General features: G+C 49.8%; 1 protein-coding gene across 11 annotated transcripts in view; it reads right to left on the reverse strand.

Moving 5' to 3' along the window:
- TMEM229B (transmembrane protein 229B) overlaps positions 1 to 19,571 on the reverse strand; it is a 55,128-nt gene extending 35,557 nt beyond the window's left edge. For 2 of the 11 annotated variants that reach the window (XM_036310511.1, XM_036310439.1), the window contains exon 1: positions 19,314 to 19,458. The gene's annotated coding sequence lies outside the window, so the exon portion shown is untranslated. Of the gene's footprint in view, positions 1 to 4,624; positions 4,711 to 6,023; positions 6,193 to 12,535; positions 12,617 to 16,122; positions 17,479 to 17,599; positions 17,892 to 18,970; positions 19,222 to 19,313 lie in introns of those variants that run through there. The other 9 variants (XM_036310469.1, XR_004967713.1, XR_004967714.1 and 6 more) reach the window with 9 other exon arrangements.
- Between the last annotated feature and the right edge of the window lie 3,590 nt (positions 19,572 to 23,161).

Here is a 23,161-nt window from a genome sequence, read left to right on the forward strand (position 1 = left end):
TCAGAGGGCCTGGCCAAGAGGAGCCGAAGGGCAAGTACATTGGATGAAGGACTGAGGAATGAGAGTTTTTCTGGGGGAGCTGCGACGGACGCTGTTTGCTCTACACTTGACCCCAATCCAACGGTCCCTTTCGCTAATGCCCTGCCAAGGCATTAGGGGTGAGTTAATTAACTGACAGGCTATTTTTTAAGTTGATAATTTTGTATGGCCTGTGAATGATGTTATAAATACCAAATGGCCCTTGGCAGAAAAACAGTTCCCCACCCCTGCGTTCCTTTAAGGAATAGCACAGAGGAAACAGCAGCATCCACTGGGCTGGGCACTGGCTGCAGCCAGGCCCTTGCACCATGGGCCTTAGCCAGAAAGCCTGGCTCCTCACTCCATCTCTCACCGGACAGCTCCATCTACCTCTAAAGAAGTGAGCCTCGCAACATGCTCAAAATATGGCTCCAAACAGCACTTAGGCAAGAGTAATTAAAGGGAATGCTATCTCACTCAGTCTCTCATTAGCCACGTAATTAGACTGCTGAAAATAATTAACATTCCTTTTGACAAAGGAAACAGAGGACCCGTTACATTCATCAGGACAGCCTCAGAGCAGCCTCAGCGAGGCCCAGGCCAAGGAGAGAACTCCACCTCCCAGACCCCTGCAGGACAGAGTCAGCATCCGGTAACGGCCCAGAGGCAAGACGCGAGACCCGGCCTGGGCTGGGCTCTAGGGCGAGCTGGTGCACACGTGCCCTGATGTACGCACTACAGATAACAATAACACTTGTACACAATCAGAGGAAAAGGACCTGAAGGAAACGCATGGCTGTTTCTAGACGGGAGTCCAGGGCATATGCCTGCCTCCCCTAAGGCCCTAGAAAATGACAGAGAAGGCCTTTTCTAGGAAGAATAAATCCATTACCGATCTAGAAAACAGAAAGGAATTATATGGATTCCCTGACGACAGAAGATAGATGGGAATAAACATGGAGAAACCACAACCCCCCCAAGTAAAATCATGATAGAATAATAATAATAATAATAATAGATACTCCTATAGCACATATGTATGCCAGACATTGCTCTAAGAACTTTGGCACATATTATCTCATTTAACCCTCACAAAAATCCTTTGAGATAGAGAATATTATCCCTACTTTATAAAGAAGATCCTGCGTCACACGGCTTTCTCCAGGCACAGAGCCAGTAAGTGTCAGGGCCGGGATGTGAACCCAGGCAGGGTAGCTGAGGGCTCTACGCTCAGCCGGGTGAGCAGCTCCGGGGGCTCCAACTCTGGAGCCTGCAGATCAGAGGCCCAGGCGGAGTCCTGAGTGGATGGACCCTCATTAGCCACGTAAATGGGCTTTTGTCCACAAGCCCACACTAAGGAGGCCCATACCAGCAGTGGGCCGCTGACCACCTCTCCACCCAGGCTTGTGCCCTGGACACTGGGCTAGGGACAAAAACCAAACCTCGAAAGAAGCACCAAATTTAAGAACAGAAGTTCTAGCTAGAAAACAAAATGAACAAAGTCAACAGAATAAATTATTTTTAAAGGTACGATTAATAGCCTCTGAGGGGCAAGAAGGGCTACTGAATCCATGAAACAAAACAAAGCTATTTGCAGGAAAAGCAATAAAGATATTGGAAATGAAGGGACTACACGGCGGTTAACTGGTTATCTCTGGATCAAAAATAGAGGGACTTCATTCATAAACATTTTTCTTTACATATTTCTATCTTTCTAAACTCCTTATACTGAGCATATATTACTTTTAGAATTGGAAAAGGTGTTTTTAAAAGCCCGAGGTAGGTGCTCAGTAAGATTTGGATGCAAAGTAGTTGTTCTGCAAAGCAAAAGAGGGTGGATTCTAACCCCCCCAACAGCCCTTGGCCCTATCCAGGCCGGTCCCTAACTCACACCATCCGTGCTCCATCTCTGGGTCTCTGTGCACACAGTTCCCCTCCTGGAATGCCCTTGTCTCTCCTCCCTGTTTGCCGTACCTGCCTGTTCTTCAATGCCACTCAGATTAGCCTCATTAAGGAAAGGTCTCCCCATCCTGCCAAACCCACCCGACCCCTCCTGCCCCAAACTCCGAAAGGCACCTAATTCTCCAGGGACCTCTGGTGGAGCTGTCCTGTGGGGTCACAGCACTGCGGACTTTTACACCTTTTACCTTCCAGGGAGTCCAAGCCTGGTCTCCTCAACTCTGTGGTCGGCTCCTTAAAGACACCAAGAGGGCACTAGCCCTCTCTTTATGCCCCACTGGGCTCCAATAAACCTGAGGCGCTTTCACAAGAACACCCTCATATGTCAGAACGGGCTTCTGTTCCTGGTGGGAGTAGGAAGAGAAAAACTACTGTCGAAATGCCAGTATTCAACAGGGCTGTGCCCACCATCGCACACGGGCGAGGCCCTCGTGAACGATCCACCTGGTCCCAGACAGCTTTGCACTCCCACACCCGTGTGGGATCCAGAAATACCTGCAAAGCCGGGGCGGGAGGTTGGAAAATCTAGGGGTGAAAGGCTGATGAAGAGCAGCATATTTACATGGTCTTACGGCACCTCCCATAGAATATTAGTAACGAGGGAAACCAGTAAATGCAGTGAAGGAACTGGACAACCCCTTGACTGAGTGATCGAACTTCACACATAAAGGGCAGATGGGCATCCAGTGTCTCTGGATGTAACATTCTGAAAAGGACGCACATCACCCTGTGTATCCCAGCTGGGAATGCATAACCCACGGTCTACAGATGAGGCAACATCAGACAACTCCAAAGAGAAGGGCATTCTTTAAAAAAAAGGGGTGGGGGAGGCTACATTCTTCAAAAATGTCAATGTCATGAAAGACAAAGGAAGGCTGAGGACCTTTATAGATGAAAGGAGACAAGAGACATGACAACAGGATGTACTTTGGGCGCCCAGACTGGATCCTGTGCTGGGGAGGAAGCATGCTGTAAAGGACGTGACTGGGTCAATTGACAAAACCAAAATCCAAGCAGCAGGTTGAAGTATCATACAATGTTCAATTCACTGCAGGTTAGATAGAACAACATCCTCTTCTGAGGAAAGCCACGCTAAAATATTTAGAGTTAAAGGGCTATGATGTAGGCAGCTTACTCTTAAATGGTTCAAAAGAGAGAATGAGAGAGAGAGAGAGAGAGAGAGAGAGAGAGAGAGAGAGAGAGCAAGGAAGCACAAATGATAAAGCAAATGAGGCAAAATATTAAAAAGAGTGAATCTGGATTAAGAATATATGGGTGTTTTGTACTATTCTGGCAACTTTTCTGTAGGTCTGAAATTAATTTCCAAATAAAAAGTTTGGGGGAATAACAACAAACGAGCCCCTCCCCTTAGACAGGGGTGGGGTGAGGGTGGAGCAGACATGGGGGTGAATCCAGGGAGGACACTGGTCATCACATGTCTGCATGGACACAGAAGACCCAGTGCTGCCAAAGTGTCCCTCACGGACACATTTCCTCTTCCAACTTGGCCTCCTCCTCGTACTTCTTCATCAGTTCACTCCTTCCTCTCCCAAGACCAGCAATCTTCCGGGAGCCCTCCCTATGAATACCAGGATTGATTGACCTTTTGGGTCTATTCTTAGTTATAGTTAATATTTTCTGGAAATGTTTCAACACCTCTTTTGTCTACAAGCCCATCCTAATGAGGCAGGTTCTATTTATTAAGCCTTCTAGGTTTTATAAGGACTCTCTCTCTCTCTCTCTCTCTCTCTCTCTCTCTCTCTCTCTCTCTCTCTCTCTCACACACACACACACACGCACACACACACACACACACACACACACACACCATTCTGTGGCTAATACTGCTCACACTGCCTGACTCTAGGCATTTAGGCCACACTCCTCCCTTCTGAGATCTCACAAAGGCTTCTAGTTGGATGCCCCGTTTCCCACACCACCATCGCCATCACCAGTGTAACCCCCAATCCACACACAGGCACGCCTCCCTCCCCCAGTTCACTGTCACAGCTGGGTGTGGTCACTTTTAACTCACAGCCAGCCAGAGTTAAAAGCAGCCTCACAGCAGGCTAAAGGGAATCACTTACTTATTAATTCAGAAATGCTTATCTGCATCTTTCATGTGCAGACGATGCAATGTTAGGTAGGCTAGAGTACGGAAGCTGAAGCACCACAGTGGGGCTGGCTGTTTTTAACACAGCGGAAACACAAAATCTTGGAGATTAGACTGTACTCTCAAACCCCAGAAAGCTAATAATAATAACAACTTACATTCTGACAGTGCCTTTCACTTGAGTCCTTTCAAGTTCATCTCCTTATTCATGCATGTTCATTCACATGTTCGTTACACAATTAGAGTCTATGTCATGTTACCAGGTACATGCAAAGACCCCAGCCCTGGCCCCAGGAGGCTGACGTTCTAAGTGGCCCTGGATGGCCCAACTGACACATGCTTAGGGTACCAGCCATGATGGGGCACCCAAGAAAACTATTTCAAAGAAGAGAAGGTGAGAGACCATCAAAAAGAGTTTTATAAGGTCTCTGTGGCTTCACTGCGAAAGTACATTCTGTGGTGTCTAAAACCGTGATTTTCTGTTATAACTTAGAACTCTATTGATATAGTTTTAATTACTTATGGGGCCCTGACCTGGTCAGCACGGAGGGCCTCTAAGGTGTTCATCCAGCCCACAGAGCAGAGGCTGCAATCCCAAATGCCAGCACTGGTCAAGCAGGCAAGTCACACGAGTGAAGACTGAGAGCTACTAAGAAAGCAGGACTGACGCACTGGGTGAGGGATGCATCAGAGGGGGCGAGAGGGAGGCATGGTGGATGACACCTGACTTCTGACTTGGGCAATGGCAGTGTCATCCCGAGAGCAGGATACAGGAAGAGGGCGCGTTGGAGGTGACTCACGGTGAGCCGCTGCATTTCAGATGCTCTAAGTCTGAGGTGCCCATGGGCCTCTAGGTGGGGCAGGTCTGGGACCCCCACAGCATGGAGCAGCACAGAGGAGCGTGCTGGGGAGAAGCGGGGAGAGGCACCAGCCAGGGCTGGCAGAGGACGCGGTGCTGTGAAGGGGCCTGAGGAAGGGCAGGGAGGCAGGAGGACACCCTGGAAAGGACCCTGTCAGGGAAGAGGGGGCAGGAGAGTTTGGGGTGGTGGTCAATGCACAAGAAGGCAGACAGGGCGTGAAGAGATTTAGAAGCCGACCATTGGGGACGATGTAGGGGAGAGCAGTGACTGCAAAGGAAGGTGGCTGAGACTCTTGAGAAATTTGCTTATGAAGGAAAGGAGACAGAAAGCTGCTGGAGAAGGAGAGATGCCAGGGCTGTCCTTCCCCTCCCTCCCTCCAGCCCTTCCTCCTCTCCCAGGTAAGAGACCTCAGGATGTTCAAATGCTAAGAAAAACCACAGCGAGGGAGCGCTTGAGGGTGGGACGTGGACTGTGGGGTGCACGTGGATGCTCTGGCCGTCCTGAGGCACTGGAGGAGAGCACAGTGAGCCACAACCCCGAAGGCCAGCAGGACACGTGTGTCACTAACTCCCCCTTACAGATAGGGGACCCTAACATGCAGTGTTAAGGTCACATAAATATCGGGGCACTAGAACCAGACCTAGGACACAGGTCTCCCAGTTCCTGGTCCTGGTCCTTCTTCCAGATCAGCAGTTCTCAGCAGGGGGACTCTCTCTCAGCGCCCCAGTAGGGAGGGAGTGCTCAGGTGCTGCCGGACGTCCTCCAGTTCACACGAGCCCACACATGGACTCTCTCCCGTGACTTTAGGGTGGTCCACTGGACAGTCAGAGGTGAAAAGCCCTTTGTAATTACCTGCATCTAGAGCCAAGCACCCTTTCTAAAGGAAGCACAGAGGACTTTTTGCTGGGTTTTCACATATACGGAATTGCCCAGGAATGCCACTACAGTACAAATCGAGGGGGTACCGTACTTTATGTTCTTCGGAACTTTACCAAGAGTGGCTCCCGAGTTTGGAAAATCACACTGACGTCAACAGCACCTCCCTTGGAATTTGAGTCACCCACACAACACACCTGTATCTTGTGGGTATTGAGGCTGCTACATTCCTAGTGTTTCCACGCACAGGTTCAAGCATCTGACTCCTTCCTTTTGGCTTCCATGTAGTCACGCTCCAGCAAGTATATATTAAGACACGAGACATTGTATAACTAACTTGTCCTGTATTTCTCTCTTATATTACCATTGAGGCACTTTATTGATATTTTTAAATTTATATACGTAGGTAGGTCATGGTATCTAGGAGTTCTATTCAGGGTAATTAGGAGGCATGGCAAACATTTGCTAAATAAAAAGGGGACACCATTCCACACCATGTACCCCTAGAAGCAAGAGAAACTGTGGTGTGAGGAAAACGCAGGGCTGAGCAGAATCGGAGTGGCTTCATGGGGTCAATTCCACAGAATAAACTCAGCGGTCTCGTACAGATGCCTACATGAAGCTCCTGGATGATGGGTCTACTGGCCACAAAGCAACCGCATGGGGCTTAAGAAAACTATTCAATTGGGCACCTTTGGGAAACTCCATTTCTATGGTTAATTTAAATCATACCCTATCTCAGCATGTTCCAGCCTAAGGACACTGGGTAAAAGACCACACGTCCATCTGTAGGGGCCAAGGCAATGGTAAATAGTTCAACGTCCAGAGGCGAAGACGTGCTTACCAGAAGTCAAAGCAATAGGAGCCAGGCCTGGGCTGGGGAATGTCTCCTTAATGGACGAGAAGATGAGTACACAGTTTGTGAGAGGATGCTTAAGGAAGTGTATTTATGGAAAATGCTCTATCGTGAGGAACTGTGGACAGGCGTAGGGATAGAGACATGATCTCAGAGGACCTCCAACAGGCTAAAAAGGCAGGCCAGATATACTCAGGGCTCAGACTCTGAGACGGGCTGGTTATTTAATGGTGGGGATAGGAGGCATAAATTCCCATGGACATGCCCATCACTGCCAAAGAGGGACGAAGGGGAAATAAATGTGCCCTTCAATAGCTGACTCGTGTCTTCTCCATACGGAGAGCATAGGGGCCTGGGGAGAGAGGAAGGGGCAGCCTGCTGGCTTGGAGTGCACATGGGCGGGCTAGAGCGGGCTCTTCCACTAACACTCGCTTCTCTTCTCCCCTCCCCCTCCCCTCCCCCTCCCCTCCTCCCTCCCCTCCCCCCTCCCCTCCCCCGCCCCTCCCCCCTCCCCTCCCCCCTCCCCTCTCGCTTTCCTCATCAGAAAGTAAAGAAAACACTTTAGATTCTACCATTATACATTTTTCTATTGTCTTCATATTTTTCCAGGAGCGATTGTATATTTAAAAAAATTTTTTAAAACATCAGGTCAAAGCCGCTGTAGGAATTAACAAGCAGACAGACTCTCAGATGAGTAGCTGCATCGCTTCCCAGAAGACAGTAGAGGAACCAGGATCACTGGGGCTCTGAAGGCACACCCACAAGGAGGAAGTGCATCCAGGAATCTGTTTAAAAGTCCTTCTGGGGAGCTGATGAGGCCAAGGGGCCAAGAGGGCCCACACCCATGAAATAGGGACACCAGCAGGTGCCTCCCTCCCCGAGGGCAAACCAGTTCATCTCAGAGACGAGGCCATGGGAACAGGAAAAGCCTTCCAGGATGAAGAGTCATGCAGGGCCAGGACTGACTAGGGTGAAGCAAGAGAGCCATGTGCTTCAGGCACAAAATTTAAATTTAAGGTGTGCCAAGAAAAGCTTAGTAATCAAGATATATGATACTGTAATGCAATATTTTACAAAATCAAATTGGTCAGCTAAGGTGCAGGCTGTAGGTGTACTGGAACCAGGGCCAGGATTAGGGCCAGGCCGATGAGGCAGGTCAGGCGAGGTCCTATGATGTTGAAAGAGTCGAACATCACGAAGCCCTGTCCCACCCCTGGTGCCAATCACACTTCTGTGAGAGACAAGGCACAGCACCCTATCCGAAACTCTTGCAAGTCAGGATTTTGTTGTTGTTGTTGATCCTCACCTGAGGGTATGTTTCCATTGAGTTTTAGAGAGAGTGGAAGGGAGGGAGAGAGACAGAGAGAGAGAAGCATGGATGTGAGAGAGACACTTCGACTGGTTCACTGGTTGCCTTTCACATGAGTCCCGACCAGGGCCAGGGATCAAGGATCGAGCCTGCAACCAAGGTACTTGCCCTTGACCCAAATCAAACCTGAGACTCTTCAGTCTATGGGCCAACGTTTTATCCACTTAGCCAAACCAGCTAGGGCTATAATTCAGGATTTTTTTTAAAGGTAATGTAGAGTACATCTCATAGATTCCATAGTCCGATAGCAGGGTGTGGGCAGGAAACCCCTCCGAGCCATCAAACCAGTGAATATTCACACTCCACAGAATAGACAACCAGGGGTCTCACATTAGTCCAGGCCAGGTTTTGCCATCACACAAGTTAAAGAAAAGCTTTCCGGTTTAGAACATCGTGGATTTTGAAAATATAGATAAAGGAGTGTGAGTCTTCACAGCATCACATCAGTTTTCTTATAGAAAAAAGGCAGCAAATTGGACCCAAATCTTTTGTTATAAACTTATGCAGACAAGACAACTGCAAAGTCCTCCCCAGTGGTCCTCCAGAAGAAGGCAATTTCTAAAAGTTGGTCAAGCCCAGAGCAGACTTACAGCCGCATTTCCCACCAGCCAACCAACGGCTATTATTAAACACTGTCTGTGTGTCAAACCTTGTGCGGAGTCCTGGGCGGTACTAAGACACACAAGACACAGTTCCAGCCCTCAAGAGCTTAAAGGCAGTAGGGACAAGAAGGAAAACACAAACCGTAGAATTCTGACAACTGAAAGGAACTAATCCACACCCATTCTTTAGAAATGATGAAGCCAGGCAGTTAATGGCAGAAGGAGAACAGAATCTGGGTTAGCTAACCACCATATATATATAATTTTTTTCTCTATTGATTGGAGAGAAAGGTAGAGAGAAACACCAACTTGTTGTTCCACTTATTTATGCATTCATTGGTTGCTTCCTGTATGTGCCCTGACCGAAGATCGAACCTGCAACCTTGGCATATCGGGACAACGCTCTAACCAAGTGAGCTACTGGGCCAGGGCCTTCACTGCTCCTTCCATGTGCTTCTTGCATAATCATTGCCAAGGTCGGGATGAAATTACGAGAGGAGTAGAAGATCCCAGCTCAAGTAGTTTGGGTCAAATGTACCTTTGAAGCAAAAATGGCCTCTGACTTTAAAAAGAACTTGTGTTTGGGGAGCCAGCAAAGCAGATGAGGGCCGTCCGGGCAGGAAAATGATGAGATACAGGGTGGGCACGTGTGTGGCAGCTCAGCCAGGCATGTAGATTAGTCTCTAGTAAAGGGCACAGAAGGCGTTGGGAAAGCAGGGAAAACCTATGCAGGGAGAGCTTCAATGCCAGGATGGAGAACTGATGATTATGTCTTAAGCAGCATTTCCCAGTCATCTGCCTCCCCCTCCATGAGTGGTCATGGCTGCCCACCACCCTTGTGGGAAGAGCTGGAGTGTAGTGGTTTCAAACCATACTCTCTGAGGTCAGAGTCTTTCCATCTGAACCCAGGCTCTGTGGCCAAGTGTGACTTTGGACAAGCTGCTTAACCTCTCTTTGCCTCAGTTTACTGGTTTGTAAAATCAAGACCATATAGGTGCCTCTCTCATGAGGGTTGAATGAAAGAGCATGTTGATTGTACTGAAAATAGTACCTAGTTTTCTAAGTACTTAAAAAAGGTTAATAAAGGTTAGATGTCATTAGACTTTTTATTTAAGTTAAAATTTTAGTTAGGTATATACTGTAGGCTTATCCTAAGCAATAATATCCAAGAAATCATGGGCTTCTCATGACAGTTATGGCTTTGATGATACACATATAACAAGAGGTTAAATCAAAAGTGTTCACTAAGGGACCAAGTACAATAGGTCTGAAGCTCCCAAGCTGGCAAGAGGGGCTCCCACAGGACCAAGAAACTTGATGCCTGACCCTGCAACGGGGAGGATGGAGTGGACTGGCATCTGACCACCACCTGAAACACCCAAGGTATGAGACACAGCCTCACCACCCGCTATTGGAGGAGCCGAGGGAGATGGCTGAGCTGGGGGGGTCAGCCTGCATGCCCAGGTTCACTGTGCCAACAAATGTGTGATTGTTTCCTTGGGCTTACATGGGCCACCTGCAAGAGAGGCCCCTGTCCAAAAGGGCCCCTCAGACAGACTGAAGGACCTGAGCCGAAATAGGCCGAAGGTGAATCTCTAAATTTTAGAGCAGGGGTCCTCAAACTTTTTAAACAGGGGGCCAGGTCACTCTCCCTCAGACCATTGGAGGGCCGGACTTTAGTTTAAAAAAAAACTATGAACAAATTCCTATGCACACTGCACATATCTTATTTTGAAGTAAAAAAACAAAACGGGAACAAATACAATATTTGTATTTGCATGTGGCCTGCGGGCCGTAGTTTGAGGACCCCTGTTTTAGAGGCTAAGGAAAGAAGAATGATTTAGAATAAAGGATAATTTGCTCTTTTCAAGACAAATAGAAGTGAATGATCCCAGCAACTTGTGGTGGGGAGATATGTCTGAGAAACTATGAACTTGGCCAGAAGAGAAAGAATCGGGGGAAGCATGGAACAGACTGACACACCTCGAGGTGGGGTTGGGGGGACAAGAAGAGATTAAACCAACGAACTTATGTACTTACTAGAGGCCCAGTGCACAAATTCGTGCACTGGTGGGGTCCCTCAGCCTGGCCTGCAGGAATGGGCCAAAACCAGCTCTCCGACATCCCCCAAGGGGTCCCAGATTGTGAGAGGGTATTCTCAGGTGACGCACCCTGGAATCGGGCTCCCTCTTCTCTGGTTCTGGGTGCATCACCTGAGAACCTCAGCTGCCAAGTCACCGCAGCTCAGCAGCTCCTGCATTGAGCGTCTTCCCCCTGGTAGTCAGTGCATATCATAGCTACTGGTCAGACGGTTGGCTGGTTGCTTGGGTTTTTATATACATAGATACACATTGCCCATGGACACAGGCAATAGGGTAGTGAAGACCTGGGGGGAAGGGGGTGTAGAAGCTGGGAGGAGGGTAAAAAGATGGGGGGGGGAATATCTGCAATACTATCAACAATAAAAAATGTATTTTAAAAAAACATACCTCTGTTGTATTTTTTATATGGGCAACAAATAAACACACAAACAAACAAAAAATAAATAAATACCTCCAGGCCCAGGAGGCAAGAAGCTGGCAGACAGCAGCGCTAAGCCAAGTGAATCCTTTTCTGTCCCTCCCAGCCCACTGACAAAGGACTGGACACATGAAATACTGAATTGTGACTTAAAGTGACCACAGGACCTTCTACTGCCTGAGAATGTCCATAAAGGTATGGGGACTGATTGAGTTTTCATCCCAGGACAGGGAAAGGACTAATCCTGCTGAAAAAACATAAAGGGACAGTAGAAGACAAAATTAAGTCACTTTATGAACACATCCCAATGAGTCATGTTTCTTTACACTAATTAGAAACATAGTTATTAAAATGGAATGTTTGTCCCTATACCAACTAAAATCATCTCTCACATTCCCACAGGTACAGTAACCACCATTAGAAATAACTGGTGTAGGGCAATAAGGAACTAAGGAAAAAAGCAAGGCAGGCAGGGGCAGAAAAGATTAGTTTGGTGGGTTCAGTGGGAACGCATTTGCTCCTCAACTCTGAATATGATGAAATAAAAATAGGAGTGTATCCATGGATAGCAGAACCCAAGAGTCCTTGGACAAATGGCTTTGTTCACAGGGAAATCCAGGGGCCCAATGGCATGTACGGAGAAGCTGTGACTCCCTAAAATGAGTTTACGATATGATCTTGCTCTTTTAGGCCAGAGCGAAGGCAGCAGAGAAGAGGCACGCTCTCAGGACACTGAGTCACCTGGGAAGCATCAGCCAATGTCCCGAATCCTGGAGCCCTGGAGGGATCTGGAGCCAAACCAGTCCCTGGAATCAGCCAAGTTCAAGTGCAGAATGTAAAACACACCATTGCACAACTTCCCTGCTGCCTTCACTGGGGCAGTCAGAACGTGCAGGGGGACAGGGGGGTGAAGTTTAAGTTTAATACAAGATACAACGGGTGCTTGCTCCCCATGGTTTAGGAGATGGAGAGTACACACCTCACAGCTGCCCTGTTTAAACAGTCAGGGGAGGAATTTCCTGACCCAGAGCCCTTTTGCAAGAAGGTTCTTACTCCAGCTCTAACTTTGCCCCTTAACTTCCAATTTGGCTTCTTTCTTCTGGGGTTTCTCCTTCAACCGAAGCTCTGTTTCCCTAGCTCTGTCTTCTGAGTTATTCCCTGAGTTGGGACCAAATTAATCAGATTCTACTGCATCATCCAGCATCATTGTGCCAACATTCTTCTTTTACTAATAAAGAAACTAAAGGACTCATGTCACGTGCCCAGAGTCACTGAGCTGAGACAGGAGCCCAAGTCCCCTAACCCCTAGCACAAAGCTCCATAATACACCATCATGCTAACACTCCAAGGGGGCCAGCTCACCTCTGCCAGGCCACCACCTCAACCTTCACTCTTCTTCCACAAACACCTCAAAACGGTAGAAGAGCCTCAGAGTTAACTTGCCTGAAACAAACAGGGATGAAAGAGATGAGAATCATCTCAACGAGCTAGCTGGTCACCCTTGAATAGACTAACCAGGGACCACAAATCCTTTCTCAGAAGAACAGGATAGTCTGCTGTACTCTGCAGAGTGTACCTGGGACCCAGAGTCATGATAGGTCTCCATAGCTGAACTGTAATAATGGGCAGGGGGAGGCCCAGCAATTAGGTTGGAGGATGAGGACTGGAGTCAAGAATTTGAAAAGATAAGCTGCGATGACTAGTGGCTGAAGAGTGACAGAAAGAAAAATGCTGCCCAGAGAGCCTGTTAAGCAAGAGCAAAAAAATTGGCATCAAAATGAAACGGGGTTTATGAGATACATTCTATTCTCCTTACAGTAACTCCCAGGCCATCTGGTCTACTTCCTCTTGCAAAGTACTGACCTCTCTTCTTCCCAGACATTCACTGGGGTGTTCAAATAAGAATCTGGAATTCCAACTCCTTTTAACTAGCTGTGTTTAATCCACATAAGCCCTCCTTCTTATCGTTTAACTAACACTACCTCCACTTTTGCCGTCTTCCCAACATGCAATTCATAGAACACAATGGAATCAGGCAGATCCCAGTTCAAATCCCAGTTTAGACACTTGCTGCCGTGTGACATGTGCAATCATTTTAACTTTCAGAGAGCCTCAGTTTTTCTAGCTGTAAAATGGGGACAAATAAGTAGCTATCTCATTGCTATGAAAGAAGAAGAACATATATCAAGTGTTCAGCCCAGTGCCTGGGGTATAGTAAGTATCTGATAAGTATCTGTTATTGCTGTTATTGCTAAGAGCACTGAAACCTGCTGAAGCTCCGTTTGTGGAATGAAGTCTTAGAAGGCTGAAATGGGTTGTCCAAGGTTACACAAGTGAGACAGGAAGGAATCCCAGGTGTCCTCATTCCAGAAGCCTTTGCCACCTATCAGCTCCTACACAAACAACATCATTGCCCAATGACCTAGAAATCTGGGTATCTGATCACATCCTAGCACCACAGCTGATTAATAGGCCCTCACCATGTTCTAGAAACCATGCAGGCTAAATGAAAGCGTTCAGGCTTCTACAAATCAAGGTAGGAAAGTCATCTCCTGTTATGGCAGGCAAAAACACACTTAAAATACAAAAATCTGGCCCTGCCAGTGTGGCTCAGTGGTTGAACATTGACCTATGAACCAGGAGATCACGGTTCAATTCCTGGTCCCGGCATATGCCTCGGTTGTAGTCTCAATTCCCAGTAGGGGGCGTGTAGGAGGCAGCCAATCAATGATTCTCTCTTGTCATTGATGTTTCTCTCACTCTCTCCCTTCCTTTCTGAAATCAATAAAAAAAATATTTTTTTTTTAAAAAGAGAGAATTGTGTGTGTGTGTGTGTGTGTGTGTGTGTGTGTGTGTATTTTAAATCTGGAGCTGTTGCCCTGGCCGGTGTGGGTCAGTTGGTTAAGTGATGTCCCACTGAAAGGTTTACGGCTGGATTCCTGGTCAGGGCACATGCCCAGGTTGTGAGTTCAATCCCTGGTCGGGATCATATGGGAGGCCACTTCGATGTTTCTCTCCCACATCAATGTTGCTCTCTCTCTCCCTTCCTCTCTCTCTCAAATCAATAAAACATTTTTTTAAAATCTAGAGCTGCTGCTTGCTTGTGTAACAATACTGGTACTTCTTGGCCATATTTAAGAAGGTAGATGAAAGTAAGACCAATGCCCTGGCTGCCTTATTCCTAGCTTTGGAAAGGCACTTTGGATTGGGAATAAGAGGGAGGGAGATCCGAGGGACCAAAAACTAAAATGGGGTTTGGCTAAGGACAGCAGTAAAAAAGAAGATGCGGACACCAGTGGGCTAAATACAGGCCCCTGCCATGGCTCCAAAGAATGGCAGTCATTGTCTACAAGGTGGGCTTCTTGCTGCAGCAGGGCCTGTCCCTCCATGGATGGTACAAGCCACGAAACCATGAAGCGCAGGAAGCACATTTATCTTGAAGCATGAATCACCCTCAGAAGCCCAGAAAAGAATCCTCTCTTTGTGGCCCTTCCATCTCCTTTTTGGCTGGCATCCCTCTCTCCTCGGGCTGGTGTCAAGGCCTTATGAAAACTCAGGCTGAGTGACCTTTCTGATAGAAATGAAACATTCCAGAAACTCATGTGACGGGGTCTCTTAAAAACAGAAAGGAAACAATGAATGAATGAACCAGCATTTGTCATTCACGTCCAACCACGGAAGCAGTCAGAAATGGCTAGTGCGTCCTGACGGCAGGGCTTCTGGAGTGGAAAGGAACGGCAGAAAGTGCACTTTCTGATGACGCGCCCTCCCCCCCGCCTCAATCTATTACATTTCCCTACATTAAGTTAGTATTTGACCACGAACTCTTTTTTTTTTAACCCACCATGCTTCTAGAGCAGTGGTTCTCAACCTTCCTAATGCCGCGACCCTTTAATACAGTTCCTCATGTTGTGGTGACCCCCAATTTCATTGTTACAAATCGAACATAATTCAAGCATAGTGATTAATCACACAAAACAATATGTAATTATATATGTGTTTTCCGATGGTCTTAGGCGACCCTTGTGAAAGGGTCGTTCGACCCCCAAAGGGGTCGCGACCCACAGGTTGAGAACCGCTGTTCTAGAGGATGGAGCAGCAGGAAAGCGTAATCTGAGAGCATGTCCACGCAGACCGTGTGCTCGGACGTCAAGGATGCTGTCCCTTCTACACATACCAGGCACATTGGGAGCCAAGAGCCCTGCAAAGATATCAAAGTCCCTGCTGGGGAGCCAGCAGAGTAAAGGAAAATGGGGAGCTCCATGTTCAGAAACAGCACTTGGCAACGACTTTGGTTACTCCTCAAATTGTCACACTGGACTGTGACCGACCCCAAGGTAGAAGCACCAACATCAGCGGAGGGTGGGAAGTTACCTTTCAGAACCATCCTTCACAGGAGCAGAGGGCCACGCCCACTCTGTGACCTCAACCCCACTGAATTACACAGAGGGGAGCTGATGTTAAAATGAACCTCGAGGACAGCCTCAGGGGAGAAGAGAGCGGGAGTCCAACCTGCAGGATGGAGGAGAGCAGAGGGGAGGGAGCAGGCCTCCTTCCACCTGGGAATGTGACAGATCCCTTATTCTGCCTCAGCTCTATCCATGGACGTGAGTTGCAGAGGTGAAAACCACACCGTTTCCTTCTATCACAGCAGCACGGAGCTCCCCACAGCTCAGAGTCCCAGGCCAACATCTATCAGAAACCAAGGACCTGGGTGCCTGAATTCTATCAGCCCGTAGAATGAATGAAAATGTATAACTCCTGGGTCTCTTCCAGTGCTTGAGTCCAAACATTCTGAAATCCCAGGAAAGGAAAACTTCCCCAACACAGACATTCAGTCAACCCACAGCCAGTGAGCTAACTCTCAGCGTGACTCAGTTTCCCTCCAAGGAAATCGTAAACAAACGTGCCAGCTCCTAGCCCTTCCCCAGAAGTCAGCTTACACTTACCTTTTCAAACCTAGAGCCTCTGATTCCTGAGAGGTGGCGGTGGAGAAAGCAGGAGACCTGACCAGAAGGGCGGACTTGCTTCCTGCTCGGAATCCCTTCCAACATTCCCTCCTCGGCCAGGTGTCGCCACAAAAAGCGCGGAGAGTTTGCCAAGTAAGAAATTACCCACCCCTTAAAAGGAATGTTCCTGCAATGAAAAAATAAAACCCCAGCAGCCTTGTCTGTAAACTGGGGGGGTGAGGGGAGGAGGGAGGAGAACAGTAAAGAGATACAAATTTGAAAACAGCCTGGCTGCTGTTGGAGGGTTAGATTTCCCTTCCCTCAAGGACAGCCAGATCTTCTATGGTTGCTGATAACACCAAGCAGCTTCACTTTCCTGCCCTCACCCAGGTCTCAGCTTCTAACATCAGTGTCCCCCACGTCCTCAGAGACCCTGCTCAGAGCTTGGAGGGTGACTGTCCCTGCTGTCCAGACTGGACACCGTCTGGGGAAACCCTACTGGAAAGGAGTTCTAAGACGTCTGAGAGCAGAGACAGACACAAAAACACTTGCTGCCCATGTGCCACTCCAGCGCCTTTCTGATGAAAAACTATACTTTTAAAAACCAACACGGAGCCTTCCCTATCACAAAAGCTGTAATTTCGCCCTTTCCCCCCAAAATGACACCTTTCCCTTTAGAGACAAGATGTAATTCCGATACAAGTGAAATAAAGACAGCGTAAGGCTCCCTAACTCATTTGACATCTCTCATTCAATGACCTGAGGCTCTTAAATCACTTTAGAAATGTAAAAATTCACACCTCATCGCTTTAAAGGAGGGAGTCAGAGGAAGTATCATTTTCCCATGTTACAGTCCGTACATTTGAGGAACAGTCCACGGAAAACCCCCTTCTCTCATCTTTGGGGGTAGAGGGGTCAGGACTCCATATCATTATCCTCACGTTACAGTCAGTACATTTTGAGGAACAACCCTCAGCTCTAAATAAGTAGCTTGGGACAAAGCCAATGGGGGGAGGGGGGTGCTGAGCAATATCCACCCTGCCCATTTAGAGGGGAAAGGGCCCTAGAGGTGGGACTGGTGGTGCTCTCTGGTCTAGAACCTGCATCTGACTTTAGCCACAGTTCCAGGACCACAGAGCTATAGCTCAGGGGGCTTCTTTCTCTCCTGCTGCTCCTTAGTGGTCCTGAAACTCCCGGACCTTTCAGTGGCCAGTTACTTCCCTCCAAGGATCAGATGAAATACATTGGTCCAGCCCCCGCTGTCTCCCACTTACCCATCTCTGTCCCCAAATACAAAACCTTGTAGAGGGGGGCCAAGCCTCATCTCAGCCCACCCCTCCATGCTTCTCTAGACCAACATGTCCTGCAGGTGCCCCACCTCCCCCCGCCCACTCGCTTGTATCATTAGCTCATTCACAGGAGCAGGCAGGAGAGATGCCCAGCAGACCAGCTACCCCTCCTACCCCTGCCCCAATACCTTCTGTCTCCACAGGCAAGCAGATGTAGCTCTCTGCCTTGCAACCAGGGGGAAAGCCCAACTCTCAGAGGGCTACCCTTTCTGAGGGGAAGAAAGGCAGTGGGCAGTCCTGCCACAGCATAGAAGCCCACGGTCACCTCAAGCGGCTTGGAGCTGGAGGTACCTCATTCCTGAAGACACAGATCAGGGACCTGGGACCTGGGACCTGGCCCATTGTTTTTCTAGAGAGAAAGACACTGTACCACCCCCAGGGCAGGCCATTCAGCCCTCCCCTTGATCCCTCTTCCTGGTTACACAAAGACAAAACCCAGGCCTCCTGATGACCCAAGTCTGAAGGCCAGAGTAACAGCTCGTTTGTTACTAAGGGCTGTGAACACAATAGAATTGGTGAGCAGAGCCCCCAAGGTTAGTTACACTGGCCGGGATCTCCCAGAGTCCCGCTCTTTTCCTCCTGGGGGGGTGGGGGGGAGGGCATGAAGCAGCATCGGAACCACCTGCCACCCTCAGCTCTGTACCTGAGGCAACTAGACTTCCCCCCAAGGAAACTGGAGCCAGAGGGAGACATAGTCCTGAGAAGGAAGGGAAGGGGCCAGTTCGGCCTGGCACACACAGAAAGAGGGGAAGACAGACACCTGGGAAAGAGGCCAGCCTCTCTCTGCCCTTGCCATGAGCAGGGATGAGCGGTCTTATCTCAGCCCTGCACCTCCCACCGATGACTAGAGATCAGAGAGGGCAGAGAGAGAGCTGGCAGCCAGGGGGCTGGGCCGGGCCCCAGGGGGTGCAGTCCACCATCACCGAGCTTTTCCAAGCCTCCCCGGAGAGAAGGCAACAGGGTCATTTTGGACGGTTCCCTTCCCATCTGCAAAGTCCTCAGCCTCAAACTAAGGAGGGTCTGTGGTTTCCACTCCCAAGCACTGGCTCCCTAACTTCCACCAGACTGGCGCCCCCCTTTGCCCTCCCGAGGTGGCTTCGTGGGGTGCTCTCCGCCCGGAGGAAGGGGGTGTCGACCTTCTGCAGCCAGAGCTCCCCGTCCGGCCCCTTCCCCTAGCATCTCCTCCATGCCCCTTTGTTTTCCGGCGGGGAAAGTTGCCAGCGTGCACCCCTTCCCCAACACGCCCCCCTGTGCGCCCATCCCCCTCCGGGAATCCAAGCCCGGGCGCACCAGCTAATCCGCCGCTCGCTCTCCGGCCGGGGCAGCCGCTTCGAAACCGAAAGCAAAGAGGAAGCGGGACGGGGCAGCGCCCCCAGCCCGGTCGCCCGGTCTTTCCATCCCCGCCCCGCGCCCGCACCTCCTCACTCGCGCCGGCCGCCCCGCGCGGCCACCTCTGCGGGCGGCGGAAAGGCCTCTCTGCGGGCATCGGGGGCACCTACCAGTGCGGGGCCGGGGCCGGGGCCGCGGGCAGGGCAAGGCTGGGCCGGCCGCGTGCGGGCAGGTGCGGCCAGGAGCGGCCAGGAGCGCCGTTTCGCCGGCTGGCTCCCGCTCCTCCTCCCGCGCCCGGACTGGGGCGCTCTCCTGCGCCGCCCGCTCCCCGCCCCCACGCCGGGCGTGGGGCTCCCCCCGCGCCGAGTGGCCGGCCGTGCCTCCCCCACGCCGCCGGCCTCCGGCGCCGCGCCTAGTCCCGCATTGTGTGCCGGCGCCCGCCGCGGGGGCCGGGAGGCTGCAGCCGCCGCTGCCCGGGCCGCACGGAGCCCCGGCGGCGGCGGCGGCACTCACCCATAGCACGGATGCGAGGCGGACTGCACATGCTCGCGTCTGACAGGCGCCCGGCCTCCGGCCCCGCTTAACTCCTTGCTCGCCTGCCGGCCGCCGGGTGCGCTACCTCGCCGGCCCCGCCGTCTTTCGCAGGCGGGAGTCGGCCGCGCCCCGGGCGCCAGGAAGCGCGCCCTCCGCCGGACCGGGGCGCAGGTGGCCGCAGCGCAGAGCTCCTCGGCCCTGCAGGCCCCCTGCCGCACGTATTGGAGGTGTTGCAGGAACCCGGGGGAGAGGACTGCCTCCCAGCTCACAGCAGTTGTGGGGACTGCATGCACAAAATCCACGGTAGGTATCCTGCAGGCCCTCCTACCCGAAGGCTATGACCCACTGGGTGCCAACATTGCGTTCTGTGCAGTTTATCCATGGAAACAGCCCCAGTTTCAAGGTGGAAAAACTGAGGTCTATGGAAGCTAAGGAATTCACCTAAGGCACATTCTGAACTTCCAACGTCCACAGTGTGATTTACAGCAAAGATTAAACAAGATATTTCTGAAGTCAATCTGGATTCTTGTGTTGGAAGGTAGAAAATACTCGATGTCATCTGGAAAGCCTGGAGATTCTGGAATGTGGACGGTGGGGAATCCTGACAGAGGGCCCTGACTTGAGACAGGCCTCTCTGATGGGTCCTAGGTCAGGTCCTAAGTCAGGTCCTGCAAAAAAGCTGAGCAGGGAGTGGGAATGCAACCCAACCCATGTCCCCACGCCAGCCTGAGTCCTGGTACTGGGTGCTGCAGCCAAGAGAAAGGGACATTTTTAAAAACGTATAAGGCTTTGTGGGTGTCCTTTTGTAAATAAGCCATGCAGAGGGGTGCCCTTTTCCAATTCTCACACAAACCCTATGTGTGCCAAGGGCCTGCTCTGAGAGGTCTGACTGCCGCTTCTCTCCTAGCTGTCTCCCCTTTTTTTTGCGTGCCACAGTGACAAAGAGTTCTCAGAGGTGTAAGGCAGCATGGAGTCTTCCAAGAAAAGGAACCTGAGGTTCATCCAGCTGGTCTTACCCTGCACTGGGTGAGAAGCTGGGCTGCTTTCCTACTGTCTGAACCTAATCCGCTCCTATGTCTTCCTCTAATTGCCTGATGGGGCCCTGGGTCTTCCATCAACCTCCTGTCCCTGGTCGGGATATTCAAAAGTGCACCCCAAACTAGAGATGAGCGATTCGGACAAGGAGCTCTAAGCCCATCCCCTACACGCCCTGTTCTAGAGCCGGCTTAGTCATTCTTTCAATGGGGGCAGAAGGACTTATGTCGAGTTTCTCAAACCGATGTAGGGAAGTGCATAGCAGCCATGTGGTGTCAGTGTCAAGAGCTCTTGGCTTCCCTGAGTTAGTTCCTCCTCTGTAAAATGGAGACAGTATTGCCTGTTTCATAAGTATATTTTCGCGACTCAATAACATAATGCATACAAGGTTCTCAGCACTGGCTTTTGGTAACAGAAATGTGTTTTCTGCTCGGATAACTCTGCAGGGAGAAGGAGAAAGGGTCAGGCTACAGGGAGGCAGGTGAGCTGTCCCTAGAACACTGTCAACGAGGCAGGAGACTGCCCTCTCTCTCGGGAAAACCTTGGCAAGAAGTGGCTTTAGTTGATCTGGCAGCAAAGCCTGCCTGCTGAAGAGGGACCTCCCTGCGGCCCCTGGCCTTGGAGGCCCAGTTCTCCGGCTCTGTTTCTCTCTCAGTCTGTGACTGGCAGCTGGCGTGGCTCCCTCCCAGACTCTGGGAGGCAGCATTGCATAGAGGAAAGCATAATGGGCTGGAAAGGCAAAAGATCTGAATTCAGGGTGACTTATCCACGAGGCACAGGAGGTGCAATGCCTAGTAACTATCATATTGTAGGACCCGTAAAATGTTTGACTTTCTTTTAAAATCAGAGATAAAAATTAAACTTTGAAGTCTAGGAAAATATTTTCATATATAATATTCGTATTTTCATCCTTAGGATAGAAGCCATAGCGTACATTAGCCAAGGTGCCAGTTACAGAATCAAAACGAAGGAAGAGTTAGGAGCTGAGGCCGAAGACTTGGCATCAGCCAGCCTCTACCTTGTCCAGCTCTCCCCTGGATGTAACTCCGTCATCTGAGTTTTCTTCATTCCTAAATTAGGAATCATTTCTTCCCCCCCAAAAAATGTATGTAATGCCTTACAATTGACATATCTTCTCTCTTTGGGTAAGGTAGCTATTTTACCCCCATTTTATACATGAGGAAATCAAGATAGATTGTATGTTTTCGTCAAGGTTATACTAGTAAAGGCAAAATGCAGTTCAAACCCAAGTCTTCTGGCACCCCATCCACAGTCCTTTCTATCTTCACCTAGAACAGTGGCCAGCAAACCGCGGCTCTTTGGCCCCTTGAGTGTGGCTCTGCCACAAAATACCACGTGCGGGCGCGCACGTACAGTGCAATTGAAACTTGGTGGCCCATGCACAGAAGTCGGTTTTCGGCTTGGGCGAGTCTATTTTGAAGAAGTGGCGTTAGAAGAAGTGGGGGTACGTTCGCTGAGGTCGGCCCCTCAGATTGAGGACGTTTTTAGCAAAGGCCAGCTTAGGAGGACCCTAATTAAGTTAATAACAATGTACCTACCTATATAGTTTAAGTTTAAAAAATTTGGCTCTCAAAAGAAATTTCAATTGTTGTCCTGTTGATATTTGGCTCTGTTGACTAATGAGTTTGCCAACCACTGACCTAGAAGATTTCAAGTAAGATCAAGGCAGAGCAGTCTGCTGCAGAATCAGACCGAAAAATGCACTGAGTGGTCCCCTGGCTTTTCACCCAGCGAAGGCTGAGACATGCATTCAGTGTTGTGTGAATGGGTGAGGAGGGTGACTGGGTGCAGGTAGGCACAGTAATGGCGGATAGTGGTTCCAATACAGACTCAGGTTGGAGGGCCCTGGGACACACTAAACCCCAAAAGATGCCAGCCCTTCCTTTGCCTTCTTGTCTTGCCAAAGCGGCCTGGATCTGATTCAGCCTCCACATCCTAGGCAGATAGCTTAAGGCAGTCTGTTTAACCTTTCTGCGCCTACGTCCTCATCTGGAAAATGGAAATAGCAATAATAACCAAGCCCATGACCGTTGCAAGCATAAATGCGATGATTCATGTTAGGTAGTTAGCATGGTGCCAGGCACATGGACATGCTTAAAAGTCCCTGCCACGGGAGGCAGTTGATGATAGTTCCCTTCACCAAGCAGGGAAAAGGGTCTTTCAAATGTCCTCGTCGTCTCCAAAGCGCCCTCAATGTGTTAGAATCTCAGCCATATTTTCTGAAAGACAAGAACTTTCCTACCCTTCTATAAAGTAAACCATTCGCGAAGGGGTAGCTCTTCTATAGGTAATTTTCTTGATGACTTTCTGTATTCTTGTGAGTGAGGATTGGTTCCCTGCGGGGTTGCCCTCTGACCGTAAGCCAGGAGAGATGTGGATCCTGAGGGTGATTTCAGTGGAGGGACTGGCCTGCAGCCAAATGGGGAAGAACCTGGTAGGGAGCATGGAAATGGGGGGCCAAGGGAGGCTATGTATAGTCTGCCCCAGATGCTAGAAAAGAGAGAAGGGAGGTAGGAGCCGGGAGGCACTGGAGTCACAAACAGTCTTGAGTGTGAAATCATTTGCACCAGCTTTACAGGAGGATGAGCTGGTGAGAGAGAAAGGGGGGTGGGGGGTGGGGGCGGTTTCCCTGAGGGAACCCATGCTCTCTGACAAGCATACAGAAATCTTTCTGTTTCCCCTGAAAGTCATCAAGAAATTACTAAATGGCGGACAAGAGTAACTCCTTTATGGATGGTTTACCTTTTAAAAGGTCAGAAAAGTTCTCTTTC

Source organism: Myotis myotis, unplaced genomic scaffold, assembly GCF_014108235.1.
Source record: "Myotis myotis isolate mMyoMyo1 unplaced genomic scaffold, mMyoMyo1.p scaffold_m19_p_1, whole genome shotgun sequence".
Classification (NCBI taxonomy): domain Eukaryota; kingdom Metazoa; phylum Chordata; class Mammalia; order Chiroptera; family Vespertilionidae; genus Myotis; species Myotis myotis.